The sequence below is a fragment of the Lemur catta genome, chromosome 14 (genome assembly GCF_020740605.2).
Source record: "Lemur catta isolate mLemCat1 chromosome 14, mLemCat1.pri, whole genome shotgun sequence".
Taxonomy (NCBI): domain Eukaryota; kingdom Metazoa; phylum Chordata; class Mammalia; order Primates; family Lemuridae; genus Lemur; species Lemur catta.
In genome coordinates, this window is record NC_059141.1 from 11,107,815 (window position 1) to 11,124,172 (window position 16,358).

Genomic DNA, 16,358 nt, shown 5'->3' on the forward strand with positions numbered 1-16,358 from the left:
CAAAAATCCATACGGAGATAGCTATCAGGCATTAAAATACTCAGGATTCAGCGTTGCCTGAGGAATGTGTGGCCCTAGAATATAAGTGTTCGGGGGCGGGGAGGTTGAGGAGGGGCTCAGACACTCTGAGAACTGCTGAGAGTGCAGTGCCTTGGCTCAATATGGAGAGGGAGCAGATGGGTCACAAATGTCCCCAGGGCCCTTTGTTCTTTTGTATATTTCAGTCCCTGATAATAAATCAGGTGCTCCTGAGTATGGAACATAATTCAGGTCACCAGGAGCCCCAGGCTTCCCCCACCCCAGCACCCGGCCCCGGGAAGGCAATTTCTGAGACTCCGCTCAGTAGGAGTGAGGTGTCGCAGACTCATCCCCACTCCCTGGCCCAGTTGTGTGACGTGCCCCCTGCCAACCCCTGCCGCATCGCATCCACAATGAAGGGGTTTGTGTATGCATGAGATTTTTAAAAAACATGTGCTAGTCTGCATAATGCAACTTCCAAACAAGCCTCCTCCCCAACTTTCAAGCAGATTTCTGCCCCTAAATCCTTCTTAGACAGGCACTCTGGGTCCAAACTATTTGTGAAAATTTGGGCCACTGTGGGAAATGGCTGCTCGTTGACACGTCTTAGTCATCTGGGCCGTAAAACAGGCCCCAGAGGGGCTCGGCCCACCCCTTTGACTTTCATACACCTTCTCCCCAAACTCATTCATTCACCCTATCCCCCACCAAGTACTCATCAAATACCCACTGCGTGCGGAGTGTGCGGTGCTGCGGGAAAAGCAGAGCTGATTTAGGTGTCGTTCTGCCCTCCAGAAGTGCCCAGTGGCAGGAGGGAGAGACAGCAGACACAGGAAGAGTGTTTGTGAGAGGCGTGAGCACACGAGCTAGCAAATGTGAGAGGGAGACATCACTGCAGGCAGACTATTCAGCGCAGCGTCACAGACAACACGGCTTTGCCCCGGGCTCTGAATGACACATTCATTCAGATGATGGTCACTAAGGGTGACAAGGCACTCCAGGTGGAGGAATGGCCTGAACAAAGGCCTAGAGAAAGGAAACCGCTGTGTGGTCCAAGAACAGTGCGTTGCTTTCCAGGTTACAAACAGCAGACACATCCCCACTCATCTGCCCCTCAAACGTCTTTGTGAAGCCAGCAAGGCAGGTATCATTATTTCCATTTACAAATAAGAAAACTAAGGTGCACAGAGGTTGTATGCATTCCCTGAGGTTTCGCAGCTCAGACGCAGTGGAACCCAGATGCAAATTCAGACTCGGACTGCCCAGATCCACATGAGGCTGCAAAGTTAAGGCAAAGATTAGATTGCAAAGGGTCTTGAATAAAGACTGAGGAGGTGGCTATTTCCCCTGCAGTTACTGGGATCGTGGAGGATTTTGAGCAGGGCTGGAAGATCCATTAGGCAGCTGTGAGCAGAAAGGGGCTGGAGGTCGGGAAGATGAAAGAAGACGCTATGGTAGACCCTCAAAGGTCGTTAGAGCCAGACTGGGCCAGGGGCCAGAGAACAGGGAGGAGAACAGAGTGCAAGGGAGGGGAGTTAGGCTCCTGTCATGCAGGAGGCAGGAAGAGGCTCCAAGAACCATCGCAGCTGTGCTTCCAAGGAGCTAATTCCTCCCAAAGCCAGCTGAGACTTTAGCATCAATGACAGCTCCAGTTTCGAGTGATTCCAGTGAGCCAGGCACTTCTTCATTTAGGCCTCGTAACAATACTGTGACGTGGCTGTTCTTATTCTCTCCATTTTACAGACAAGCAAACTGAGGGACAGAGTAGCTAAGGAACTTAACAGTGGTTACCCAGGAAGAAAATGGTTTCAGCTGAGATGTGAGCAGCTGTTCCCACCCAGAGCCTGAACTCCTGACCACTGCCTACACCTGCCCACGTTAGCGCTTACATGCCACCCAGGTGGCCAGAGAGAGGGCACTCCCCACTGTCCATCAAGGTGCACTTGCCTAGCCCCTGGCCTGCAAAACCTCCCCAGTCTGGCCCAGAGTTACCTTTGTCCTTCACTCCCTCCCCCTGGGCCCCAGAGGGATCCTCAGGGCCACAGCCCAGCAAGCAGGAGGCCAGATCCAGGCTTCGATAGCGAGAGAGCGTGAGTCCCTGCGTGCTGGAGACCCATCCTGGGGCATCACAGCAGGAGACCTCAGCGCTGGGCCAAGCCGAGTGGGACCAAGATCAAAGCCAGCGGGGGGTGGCACAGCAACAAGGAACAGAAGTGAGCAGGGACAAGGCTGGTCCCATATCATTCCTGCAGCTGTGTCGATGGGCTGACGCCTCTTTGAAGATCTAGAACACCCCAACCCAGGGTGCAAGGCAGAGGTCCCGGGCCCCAGCCATGCCAGGACCTCCGCTCTCCTGGGGTTCCCGTGCCAGGGCCTGGGGGCCAACGAAATGGGGGGTGAGAAGTTGTCTGCGTAAACATGAGAGTTTAATCTCCCAGTCCAGCTGCTGTGGCCTCTCCTCCCAAGAATCCCTTCTTCTTGGCAGCATCTTGGGGCCCTGTGTCCACATCGCCACTCTCTGGCATTGCAGCTTTCCTTTTCCTGAGCAAGTACGGATCCACATGGCTTGCTTGGTTATGCTCCTCGTGGCTCTGGGCATAGCACCATGCATGTTGTAGAACTTCCAGAAATCCTGGAGACCTGCCTGATGAAGAGACGTGTCCTTTGTATGACCCTAGGTCCACAAAAGCACTCAGGGGGGACATTTCCTGACAGGCGGGATGGCACACAGCATGGGAAGGGCGCTGTTCAGGGAACCCAGACCCAGAGTGCTATCCTGGCTTTGCCACTGACTTCCTGAGCACCCCAAGACAGACCGCATCACCTCATTTTACCCATCTATGGCCCTAAAGAAAGGCCAGCTGATCCCAAGTTCCCACAAAGTTCTGACCCGCCAAGTGTAGGCATAAATCGCACTTCCTCATCCTTCACCTTGCCCCTTGAAAGGTGATCAAATGCTGAGATTTCTCATCTTTGCCTGCTGACCCCCTCTTGGTCGGGCCTTAGTTCTGGGTCACCTCCTCCAGGAAGCCTTCCCTGACCACCACTACAGCAGCCCCTTGCCATCTCCCTGGCAGTCTGTACCATGTCACCCTGTTTGTCATTTCCATCTGACCTTTTCCTGTTTGAGTATTTCCTCACTTTCTTATTTCTGTCCCCCTGGATAGGATGTAAGTTCCAGAACAGGAGAGAATCTGCCTGAACCCGCCTCTGCTGCTCCTTGCTCTGTCTCAGAGCCCAGGAGGGTGCCTGTAACAGAGTATGTGCTCAACTGATATGCGTTGAATGAATGAATGATCCGTGAGCACTTTTCTGTGCTGTTAGACATTCTACAATAATCATGGATATAATGGCTTCGTAATAGTCCATACAAAGTGTGGGTGCCTCAAAATATATTAAACCAATCCCCACTGTAGGACATTTCCATTGTTCCATGGGTAACTATCATGGATTAAGCGCCTAAGAGGGTGGCTTTTGTTTCCCTATTTTGCTGTCTGTCTCCCACGGTAAGCATGACAGCTCCACGGGAACAGGGACCTTCTCTGTCTTGTATATTGCTGTCCCCAGTGCCAAACATAGGGCCTGTCACACAGTTTCTGTTCAAAGGTATATATTAGATAAATTTATTAAACTGAATAAAGTAAAGGGCTTTCCTCTCCCCAAGAATGCTTTTTCCCTGTTCTTCCCTATGGTTCTACATTTTAAAAGTTGTTTGTCTACCAAGCAAAAGCACTTATGATGTTCTAATTGCTTTCCTATTTTGAAAGGTTAATTCTGCAGGCCCGTCATTTGGGCAGCTTCTGACCACCACCCCGTGTCCAGCTGACACCGTTCCAGATCCCTGCAAAGGAAGGTGGCACATAGGCCAGCACCAGGTGACCTTACAAGGCACAGCCTTGTCCCCACTGCAAGTTGCCACAAGGGGGAAGCAGGGTTCACTTCCCACTGTGGAAGCCCAAAAGGCCAATTCTTCTCCCTCCACACCCCTGGGGCCAGAGAGAGCCAGGCTTAGGAGCGTGCTTGGCCGACTGAGTGGCCTTTCCCAGGCCCAGAGGGGGAGGAAGAGATGGAGGCTTGTGAGGAAAGATGAGAGGTGACAGACCTCAGCTCAGGCTGGAAGTCCAAGATCCAGCTGTCATCAGGGCAGGCTCCTTCTGAAGGAGAATCCACTCCACACCGCTCTCCTAGCTGCTGGTGGCTGCTGGCAATCCCTGGTGTCCCTTGTCTTGTGGCAGCTTAACCTCAGTCTCTGCTTCCATTTTCACTTGGCATTCTCCTCTCTGTCTCTCCGCTTCCAAATTCCCCTCTTCCTAGAAGGACCCTAATCATTAGATTAAGGGCCACCCTAATCCAGTATAACCTCATCTTAACTTGATTACATCTCCAAAGACCCCACTTCCTAGTAAGGGCCCATCTGCAGACTCCAGTGAACAGGAATTTGGGGGCAGCACTATTCAACCCAGTGTCTCCAGCCCCAGAGAGAGGAAGGAGCTATGTCAACGCTTCAGTCTGAGGGGATAAGAATGAAGTGATAGGTCCTTCTCCAGCCAGTGTGCTGTGAGCTTGAGCCTGGGATTCTAGAACTCAAGACCCTTGGAATAGAAGGGACAAGTTCCAGTCTATGGGAGACAGCCTTAGAACGGTCCAGTCTGGCTTACCCTGCCAATGATAAGATTTGGGCCATTATCATGGACTCTGAAGATTTTTGCTTAAAGGACATTCAGAGATCACACCCACCATTTTCTCATCTTATGGTAGTCCAGAGAAATTATTTTCCTCAAGTTGCACAGTTGGTGAATGGCCAAGTCCAGCCTCTTGACCCTGCCCTGTACCCTTCATACATGGTCATCTATCTTAAATATTAATTCCTTTTTTTTTTAAGACAAGATCTCGCTCTGTTCCACAGACTGGAGTGCAGTGGCTCAATCATAGCTCACCGTAACCTCCAACTCCTGGGCTCAGGCAATCCTCCTGCCTCAGCCTCCCAAGTAGCTGGGACTACAAATGCCCACCACCATGCCCAGCGATTTTTTTTATTTTTTGCACAGGTCGGGTCTCATTATGCTGCCCAGGCTGGTCTTGAACTCCTGGCCTCAAGCGATCCTCTCGCCTCAGCTTCCCAAAGGGCTGGGATTACAGGCATGAGCCATTGTGCCCAGCCTTTGAGGAAGAAACTTCTATCTCTTCTAGCAGATAGGGAAACTGAGGCCAAGTGTGGCCCATAGGCATGTTTTGGGTTTTTTTTAATCTGTCTGTAGGTGGAGCGAGCGTTCTCCAGTTGTCAAAGGTCCATCAAACCCTGTTATCATAACCATGCTCACTTAAAAAAATGAGATGTTTTCCTTTTTTTTACAGTTTATTGAGATATAATTCCTATACCATACAAGTCATCCATTTAAAATGTATAATTCAGTGGTTTGGGGTATATTCACAGATGAGTGCAACCATAAGCACAGTCCATTCTAGAACATTTCTGTCATCTCAAAAAGCAACCCCATACCCTTTAGCTGTCATCTCCCTATCCTCCCACCCCCTCCCCCAACAGCCCTAAGCAGCCACTACTCTACTTTTCATCTCTACAGATTTGCTTATTCTAGACATTTCATATAAATGAAACCATAAAAGTGGCCTTTTGTGTCTGGCTTCTTTCATCCAACATAACTGTTTACCAGGTTCATCCACACTGTAGTGTGTATCAGGACTTCACTCCTTTTTATGGGTGAATAATATTCCATTGTATGGACAGACCCCTTTATTTATCCACTTGTCAGTTGATAGACGTTTTGGAAGATAATGCTTTCTCTTTCTTTCTTTCTTTCTTTCTTTCTTTCTTTATTTATTTATTTATTTTTTTTGTAGAGACAGGGTCTCACTATGTTGCCCAGGCTAGTCTCTAATTCCTGGCCTCAAGCGATCCTCCCACCTTGGCCTTCAAAAGTGCTAGGATTACAGGCACGAGCCACCGCACCAAACCTGGGAAATAATGCTTTCTTGATAGCTGTGCTAGTCCCTGTTCCAAGTATTTTATCTCATTTAATCCTAACAACAAGGCTTATCAGGTAGGCACTGTTATTACCCCTATTTTACAGAGAAGAAAATTGAAGCACAGAGATGTTATCTAACTTGCCCAAGGTCACACAGCTAGTGATATCTGCTTGGCCATTGAGTTTGCTTCTAATTCTCAGTGGCACGCAGTCCTCTTTTTATAAGTGTCTTCAGGGGCAACTCATACACACCTAGCCCCCTCCTTTATCCCTAAGTGGAATCCAAAATGGCGCACAGAGGACCTCCTGGCTTCATTACCACCCTCCAACTTGGCTCCTTCTCTGCACTGTCCAGTCACCCCCTCAGTCAGGAACATTCCAGAAAACCCCTCCTGCAATGTAAGCACCTTCATTCAACAAATCATGATTGGTCAACAAACCCCTTCAAGGGGTGTTATTTGGGCCCTATAAAATCCTCATTATTAGGGACTTCACTAATTCAATATTTGTGATCTTTTCAAGAGGCTGTGCTGGGCTAGAGTGGGATTTGGCCAGCAGCCATTTCTTAGGTAGTGGAGATTGGTGGTATAAACAGGACCGCAGAAGCCATGTTTAAACCAAGTGTGTTTAGGGCTCCTCAAAATTGCAGAAGCGCCCAGGAGCAGCCCATCACTGAGATGCAAGTGGTGCCCAAGTCCTGTCTGTTCCTTAAGTAGGTCCCCTATCGACCCAGCAGGTGACCTTGCTAAATGGTGTAGTGAAAACACTCTTGCTACCGAACGGACCATGACGGCCTCCCTTCAAAATCTGTTGTATTTCAGACTCACCCTCTGATTCTCTGAACCAAAGCCCGGGCACTCAGTTTCATTTTTCTATGGAAAAGCTTTTTTCCTCCAATCAGATATTCAGCAAAATGAGGTAGTGAGCCTCAAAATCGCCCTGGCGCCACAGCAGCCTGAGAAACAGTGAAGATGAGGTCCTAGCAAGGGACCGGCAGGGAAGGGGCTCTGGAGGGAACTTCTGAACTTGGAGCCTCCTTCCCCCTTCCACAAAGTCCTGTTATTCTTTCCACAGAGAAATTCCGCCCAGCTGAAAAGTCTGAGGGCCCCGGGTGACAGCCCTGCAGCCAGACAAGCCCTCAATACCTTAAGCCTATTGAGTCCTGGTCGCCTTTGATCTAGGCATTTCCTGTGGCAAGTGAGAGAGCGGGGAGTGTCCACCAATCCCAGCATTTCCAGGGTGAAACCTTCCACTTCTTTCTAGAATTTTTAGGCCCCAGATTGTAACAGATTGGGGGCTCAGGCTGCCCCACCCCATCCTGGTTTGGGGGTTAATTATTTTAAAGTAACAAAGATTTCGATTGTCTGCAGCCTTCCAGGGGATGCCTTTTATCCTGTCTGCAGTGACAGTCTATTGTGGGGAGTGGGTGAGAGCAGACACAGCAAAATATAGGGGTCCATGACCCACTGCACCCCGGCTTCAAGCGGCCCCACTGGTGTGGGAGTAGAAACTACCAGCAGCGACAGCCAGTGATCTGAGACTGGGCACTGACCTCCTGACTGGTTTTGCAGCTGACTTGTCCTACCTGAGCCCCTGTTTCTCCCTCCACAAAATGAAAGATTCAACAGGAAGGGACTGCAAACAGCTTTCAACTCATTTGCTAATTCTGACCTGGTGGTAGAGGCCGCCTGGGGTGCTGTGTTGAGGATTTTCAGGCTGAGCAGGAGAGAGAGCTGGGATCAATTAGCAATGTCTGCCACGAGCACGGGGAAAGAGCAGTGGCACATTTTCTTGCCATATATTTGCCACTGTTGCCACTGATACCCAAAGTCCTCTTTGGCTCAGATCTTGTATGACTTTTTGATTTCCTCTCGCCTGCACTGTTCTCTTTGCCTTCCCTGAGGACGTATTTCAGAGGCTGTTCCCACCCACCAGGAATTGGCTGTGGTTTACACATAATCGCTTGTAGGGCCGGGCCACGTAAGCTCAAGACAACCAAGGCCAGAGGAGGCCAGAGCTCTCCTTGAGACTAGAAATAAGCCTAAAGGAGGAGCCTTTCTCAGGTCGACACGGAACTGAAATCCACAGGAGGGAAGCACAGCCGATGTGGACGCCCCTTCCAAGGATACCCTCCATGGACAAATGCAAGATGCAGCCTCCGTTCACCTGGCTCAGGCCAGAGGACTGAGAGAGCAAAATAGCATCTGAAAAAAGCAAAAAGAATTTTGAGCAGAGGCCTGCTGGGAATGGAGTAGTCTCCATGTCTATAAAGCAGAGATGGTAGCAGCACCTCCCCAGGGGTTGTCGTGGCGACGCAGCGAGATGTACACACACACAGAGCTCAGCACAGTGCCTGGCACCCAGTAATCAATGCCTAATTGCAGCCATCCAGTGGCTCATGGTCCTGTTCTCCAGGCACACTCTTTGGTGGCGCTGGGCCTGAGGCTATGAAATCTGTTCTGAAACCAGCCCCGGCGGGGCAGGAGCTTGCTACCTCACCACTGAGGCCCCGAGTTCGCCAGTTCCAATAACACGATTAGTCATTTTTCATTCCTGAGATGTCTGCCCATGGGTGGGTGCGTGTGTGCGTGTGCGGGGGGGTGTGTGCCTTTCAGGGAAGGGGAAAACCCATATTCTCTCTCTTCTGACCAAATTAATCAAATAAATCTTCTGTAAGGAGCTGCTAAATGAATCACAGATGGCTCTGCCCCTTTACAGGTTGCAGAAAGCACCCGTTACAGTTCTTTTAATTTATCAGAGGAAAGAAGATGCCCTCGTGTGCCCCTTCCCTCTTGCAATAATAATCAGAACCAGTCTATTTTCCAAGGGTCCGAGACTCATTTTCAAAAAATGTGCATCAATAGATGTAACAGCAGGAAGATTATTTTGCCAAGCCCCAGCCTCCAGCACGGCGAAGGTGCCCTGGCTGGGGAGAGCGTTTATAAAACCACATTTAATAAAAGAGAGTGTTATATTAAGTATGTTTGCTAGTGTATTTAAGCATATGGTTTCCATATCAGGCCTAAAGATGCCAAACACATGCTTTACCTTCTTTCTAACCTTTCCAGGGGGTGGTGGGATGGGAGGATTTTTTTTTGTAGACGTGAGTGTGTTGTTTTGTTTTGCTTTTACAACTCTGGCTCACGTGGAGGAGCGCCGATGGACGTTCAGGAAGCACGTGAAGACTCTGCCTTTTCTACTTATGTAATTAGCCCAAGAAACTTGCCTTGCAGACTTTCTCCAACCGTCCCAACGTTCTCCCAGAGCTCCTTTGCCAAGGTGCGAGCGCTGGCTGACTTTAAAGTGTGAATCAATTTCAGCTGCAAAGAACTTGAGCTCCTGGATCTTAGACATGAACCCTTTGGTAAAAGCAAGAGCTCCAAGGATGGCTGCCTGGCTTTGTGTCCATGAGTCCCTGTTTACAGTGAACCATCTGACTATTTATCTTCTTGTACTTGGGCCGAGCATTGGGGATGTTGTCTTTTTCTTGCAGGTCAGAGGCAATTGGCTGTGGCCCTGCAGGCATGGGGTCCCTGGGAAGGCAGCTAGAATGGGCCTCCACAGCCCCCCACCATAAAACAATCTAAACAATCCCCATATTCTGAGACAATCCCGGAAGCCAAAATGCCAAACTAGGAAAGAGATTGGGTGGGAGCATCTGCAGTGAGGCCGCCCAGCCCACCCCCCACACCAGCCCAAGCAGATTTGCCTGAGCGAGTTATAAATCTACTGGTACCATTTCTTTTTCGTCACTTGCCTAATCCTGTGCCCTTCGTTTCATGTGCTGTAATTATTAACATCTGCTTTCTGAGCCCGGACCGCATGGAGTTTGCAAAGGCAGTTTTCAGTGCAGAACAATGGTGACAGCTGTTTCATTTAGCCTAGGGCCAGCACTTCCTGTTCTGTCTACATCTGCCCTTCTGTGTCCAATTTCTCTTTCAGGGTTTTGTGTTTTGTTTTCTATTTTTTTCCCTTCATCTGACCTTGCTATATGTTTAAGATGAATTTCTAACTTAGCACTCGGGCTAGGATTTCTAGCACATATGCTTATTAGATTGGCGACAGCCAGAGAGAGACAGGAGAAAGCGCAGATTGTCCCCAGCAGCTAACACGGTGGAAGGCAGGGACAGAAGGGAGGGCTGGTTTGGGACCCAGGAACCAGGCTCGAAGGTGGGAACTCAAGTGACCTCTCTGGAACTTAGACACAGGAAAGATAAGCCCAGCTCATCTGTCCTCCAGTCTGGGGTCATCTCCCTGGCTTATTCGGTAAGGGGTCACCTGAATACCCCAGCAAAGGAGCCATGTGTCTGTAGGTAGCCACCAACACACAGGGGCCCTTCTTTGGGAACCAAGCAAGCTAGTCTGACGGGGCACGATTCGAAGTCTCCAGATTCATTTTTTCCCACAATTTACCAGCAGTGCGATAAAAATCCCCCAAAATTTGCACAGGGAGGTCCACGGAATGGACAGGAGAAAACGGAGCCCAGCTTTGGACGATCTACCTGGACCCCTTCAGCATATATGGCCGTGTGTCTGCGTGTGACCAGACAAGGGAGACTGCAGCCCACATCTGCCCTGCATCCACCCACCCGGCCTGACTCCCTCTGATCCAGGCTCGGGGTCCCCAGCTCGGCTGGCACACAGATGTTGCGTTATTATCTGAGACCCCACCAGGAGCACCAGGTTAGAGACCTCAAGATCTGTGAAAGCTGCCCGCAGGCATTGCTGGCCATTTTCTGCCAAATAGGGCAAAACTCCATCTCTGAGTGGATGAGACCATGCAGGAAGGTGTAAGTGTCCCGTGGATTCACAGAGCAGAGCCCGGGAGCCCGGGCGGGAGGCCGATTCCTGACATCGGGGGACATGCGGAGTCTGTGTGGGCCTTTCTCCGGGTCTCTGGGCATCAGGACGGCGGAGACCCTGGAGCTCGGCTGCTCGCTGGTTTGTTCCCTTAACAGATGGAGAAACTGAGCGCCCGAGAGAGGGAGTGCCTGGCCCGCAGCTGTAGCTTGGTCAAGCTTGATTCTGCCCAGAGAGAGGCACATGAAGGCAAATCGGTGCGGTTCTGGGAGCTTGAGGCATTTTGGCCACACTAGGAAGTGTCTCTCTCAATCCCAGTCCCTGTACTCCCTTCTAAGTGGCTCAGATGAAAATAACTGGAGGCCCCACTCCCAGAAGGGAAGATGAGGCAGACCCCAGCTGGCGTCAGTGCTGAGGCCTGTGCCACATGGGGATCCTGGCGGCTCCCAAGAGCAGAGTGAGTGCTGACCTGACACCTGGGGTCACGGAGGCTCCAGGCAGGTGGCTGGGGGCTGTGTCCTCCAGAGGGTAGGCAGGCAGAAGGGAGACACGCTGCCGAGAGGGTGGGTGTGCAGAGCTGGGAAAGCCCTGAACCCCAAGGGACCCTCACCTCTCCAGCCCTTGACTTGAGCCTGACACAGGCAGGCAGAGGTGCCCCAGGGACAATCCCTAAGCTCCAGAACCAGGGAGCAGTGACTGCAGCCGAGGCCTGCGCCCCCTCCACCTGCAGAGAGCTGCTCCATCTTCTCTGTCTCTTCAGCACCTGCCCCCAAGGCCTGTCCCTCCCCCCACCAGGCCCCCTCCCCCTCCACTCTTCCCTCCCTTTCTCACTCACTCCTTTTCTTCTTAAAGTTAATTGCAACTTTTTTCTCAGCGCCCTGATCTGGATAAGCCACATCTCATTAGAAAAAGATTTAGCCGGAGCCAAAGCAGGCTGGAGAAGGAATCCCTAATCAACAGAGAAAAGATTTGGGTGTAATTGCTCACTCCCGCCATCCTCGCCCCCTCTCCTCCTCCAATCTTCTGCTCATTAATCTGAAAAGAAAGTCGCAGTCTAATGTCTTCATGTTCAAGTATCTGCTGCTGCATCAAACAAATTGAAGTGCTTATGGGGGGCTTTTGTGGGGGGAGTCTGTACGGAGAGCTTTGGTTATCGGGGTGCATGGGTAAAATATTTTGGTCCTTGGGGGGCTGTGTATGAAGCACTTTGGTTGGGGGAGTAAAGCTCTGTGGGGGGGTGTGTATAAAGTGTTTTGGTTGATGGAGGATGTGTGAGTGGGTGTGTGAACCCTTTGGTTGTTGGGGGGTGTGTGTGTGAAGCTCCTTGGTTATTGGTGTGTGCATATTAAGTGCTTTGATTAATGGGTAGGTGTCTGAAGCTCTTTTGATTACTGGTGTGTGTGTGTGTGTGTGTGTGTGTGTGTGTGTGTGTGTGTGTGTGTGTGTGTGTAAGTACTTTGGTTGTTGGATGCATGTGTATAAAGAGCTTTGGTTGTTGGGTGTATGTTACATGCACAAGTAGCCCCCCTGTTGTTTTCCTCTCACCCCAGTTAAATCCCTGCAGATGCTTAAACGGTGAAACATGGAAAACGAATTAAGGAGCAAACCGTCTTCCTAGGCAGGGACCCTGGGTCCTCAAACACCCAGCGAAGAAATGGTACAGCATTTTTTTGCTCTTCCTTCAGAATTTGGAAATTTTCTACAATGACCATTTATAATGGGTGAGGGGAGGATATTTTAATTATTTTTTAATTGAAAAAAGTGATGCATGTTAAAAAAGAAAAAAGCAGTATGTTCCTGGTAAAGTGGGACTATTACAAGGGGCTAGATAATGAAAAGCCAACCTCTCCCACACCGGTGTCTCCAGTTCCCCTCTCCAGTCACCCCAACCTGTACTTTTCGCCCATCCCAAGCACAGCCCGTGCATGTGTGTTCCACACTGGCTCACACTATACACTATTCTGCACTTCGCTTTTTCCACTAACAGTACATCTCAGAAATTGTTCTGTTTCAGCACAGATTCCATTAATGCTGCACTTTTTATCCATCAAATTAATTTACTGAGAAAAATAATAAGATGCCTCTATTCTGGACAAGCCAGAGTACCAGGGAACCAGCTCTTTCCCCAGTAAAATATAATAATAGTAGCCTGGCATGATGCTAAGCCTCACATTTATTGCCTCATTTATAACTCAGAAAACCCCAAGAAGGAGTTTCCACCCCACTCCCAGATGAGGACACGATGCTGAGAGAGGGTGGATCACCTGCCAAAGTCACACAGAAAGTGCAGGGCTGGAACTGGAACCCAGGCAGTCGGAACGCAGAGCTCTGGCCCTCAACCACTGCCTCCCAGAGAGAAGGAAAGAACCCCGTAGCGGCTGGGGAAGGGTGAGCAGATGGGTCTCTGCTACCCCAGGCCCTGGAGGACCCAGGCCCCTGTGCCTGAGCTCTCCCACCTGCACTTCCCACTCCGTCCCACCCTGGGCTCACAGGGTCCCTCCTTGTCCTCCTTAGTCTTCTGCAGCTGCCAGCTCCCCTGTCACTGGGCCTCAGCGCTCTCCACAAGCCCCAGTGACCACTGCTGTCAGGAGAACCCAGGCAGACACTGGCTCCAGTCTTCGTCCTGGAGCCCTGAGGGTGAAGCCTGGTTTGAGCCTTTTTATGTTTCTCCAGCACAGCTACACCTACTGATTAGCAAACGTAAGTGATGGCCACAGCTGTGGCGCTTTCCCATAACAAGGGTGTTTCAGTTCAGGCCACAGGGTTGAGCTGGGTGCGGTGAGGTGAGGTTCTGAGCTGACAAGCAGGGATGGCGCCCAGGTCCCACGGTGACCGGGATGCCCAAGGGCCAAACCCATCCTCAGGGAGGCACACGGTCCCTCCAGCTCTGCTGGCACCCCACTCTCCTCCCTACTCTGCTCCCTCACTGTAGCTCAGTCTGTCCTGCCACTGCACCAAGGACAAAATGGACATGAATATTTGCAGAGAATGGGAAAGTCCTGTTTGTGACGCTGGAGGAAATGGATCTGGAGAGGGAAGGTTTTCAATGGCAGCTTAGTGGCTGCTGAGAGCAGGGGAGGGCTGGGGACTTACTACGTCCTGCTGCCAGGACAAAGGCCACCTCTGCCCAGTCAGGGTTCCAGCTGATTGTCATCTGCCCCGCACAAGGTGTAGACAGAAAGACTCGTAAGCACAGAGCCAATATGTTGTCGAGGCCTGGACACTTCTGTCCAGCACAGGAGCCACTCGCTGTGTGTGGCTTCTGAGTATCCGAAACGTGGCCAGTCCAAATGGAGAGGTGCTGTAAGTGCGAAATACACACCGGATTTTGAAGGCTTCTATGACAATAACACTTAAAGTACCTCACTAACAATTGTATATTGACTAGATATGGAAATGATAATATTTTGAAGATATTTCATTAAATGAAACAAATTATGGAAATTAATGATGGTGGATGCGTGCCAATGCTTCAGTCCACCTGTTCCCTTTACCTTTTATGGATGTGGCTACTAGAAAATTTAAAATGACATACGTGGCTTGCACTTGTGGCTCCTGTTATATTTGCGTTGGACAGCACTGGCCTAGAATAGAATATAGTCTTTCATAAATATCATTTTCTCCATTTTTAATGATGAAAAATCAGCCAAGAGGTGAGTGGCTTGACCAAAGACACCAGCTAATAGCTGCAGAAGCCAGAATTCCCATCATGAGAGGCCAGTGATTGCGGCCGGACAGTCTGTTGGTTGATAAAACTCCTAAAACAAGAGAAGTGTCGTTTGCACGGGGTCTCATGCGGAAGTGTTAGTGTCAGCAAGGGCTGAGGCAGATTGGAATCTGGGGAAAGCGAAATAAAAGGCTGCGAACTGACCTCCCAGCACTAGCTGGGAATGTTAAGGCCCAGGATCATTCTTCCTGCACTTGGGCCAGTCCCTTCCCCTCTCTGGGCCTCAGTTTCCCCATCTGTCAACAGAAGGGGCTGGTCTAGATGTTCTCTGAGGGCTGTCAGGATACGTGGTGCCCCTCAGCAGATTCCTGCCTCCTGGGGGTTGAGGTTGAGCTCCAGAGCACCTGGCTGGGTCCTCGGGTGAGTGACAACCTCTCTCGTGTCATCTGTGAGATAGGGAAGAGAAGAGTGTGGACTTCAGAGAGTCGCTCTACGAAGTAATGAAATATTGCAGGTAACCCACACAGCACATGCCTGGCACACAGGAAGTGCTCAATACATGCTAGCTCTTGCAGTCATCGTCGCAGTAACTAGGTTGACCAGCTGGCTGGGATTGTTCTGGGTTAGTAGACTCATATTCCCAGCAGTATCTGCCTTGGAGCCGTCCCTAACCTGACATACTCAGGTGCTGAATGTGAGCTAAGGCAGGTTCACCCTGAACTTGGCTTTTAAGGGCTTGTTACCACTGCAGCTCAATCCCTGATCATCTAGATGGGTAACAGAAGCACCTGGGACTAGGGCAGCTGGGAAGACGCCCAGAGGCAGATTAGAGGTTCTCATAATGAAGCATCTTCTGGCGTGTTAGGAGTAAGACTAGAAACTTCCGCACTGCTGACGGTGTGTTAGGGGCTTACTTCATTCCCTCAGGAGTGGTGGTCAAATGTCATCTTTCTGTCCCTTGGAGCAGTGATGCATATGCATGGCCACAGGCCTCTCCACCCCTTCCCCCACTGTGGGAGGACTCCACCATCCTTTCTTCTCAACAGCTGTTTGCATTTTTTCACCCCGGAGTTGTGGGTAAACAGTCTCCTGTATTAGATAAAGGCTTTATCAGTTCACCAGCTCACCTCCCGCATACAGCATCTTCGTCACCAGTACAAGTCTGCGTTAGGACTAAGTCGAACATGTTTGTGTCTCCCAGGTTCTTACCTTGCGCTTAATTGAAAGAACCTTTGAGTTCAAAGCGTGGACGCCCAGCTGTCTCTGGCGTTCATCGGCTGCCATCTGCTGGGCACTCCTGGTATGGCGCGGTCTCCCCGGCTGGCCGGCTGCCTCTCCAGGGGCCGAGAGGTTCACGCACTCAGTGAAGAAATATTTCTTCAACTGTCAATCATGGTACTAAGCACTTGGACAGTATCAGTGAACAAGACAGACACATATACCTGTTCCTCTGGAGCTTGCATTTTTTTCAGGGGGTGACAGGCAATAGACAATATAATAAGTAAATAATACCATATATTAGAAAGTCCTTTAAGTGTGTATGGAAAAAAAATTTTTTTAAGTAGAATATGAAAGCGGCATTGGAAGTGCTGGCTGGGGGAAGATGAGTTGCAATTTTAAATAGTTTTCAGGGTTAGTCTCATTGAGAAGGTGGCTTTTGAACAGAGACTTGAAGGAAATGAAGGAATGCCATGGAAGAAGGGCGTAGCTGGCAGAAGGGACAGACATGCAAAGGCCCTGGGGTACTAATGTGCTCCATATATTAGTCAGCTCAGGCTGCCATAACAAAATACCAGCTATATTTGTAACATTTTATTTTTCTATAAGAAAAATACCTGAAAGAAATATGGCAAAATAATAACTTCCATTGACTATTTTAAACATATCAT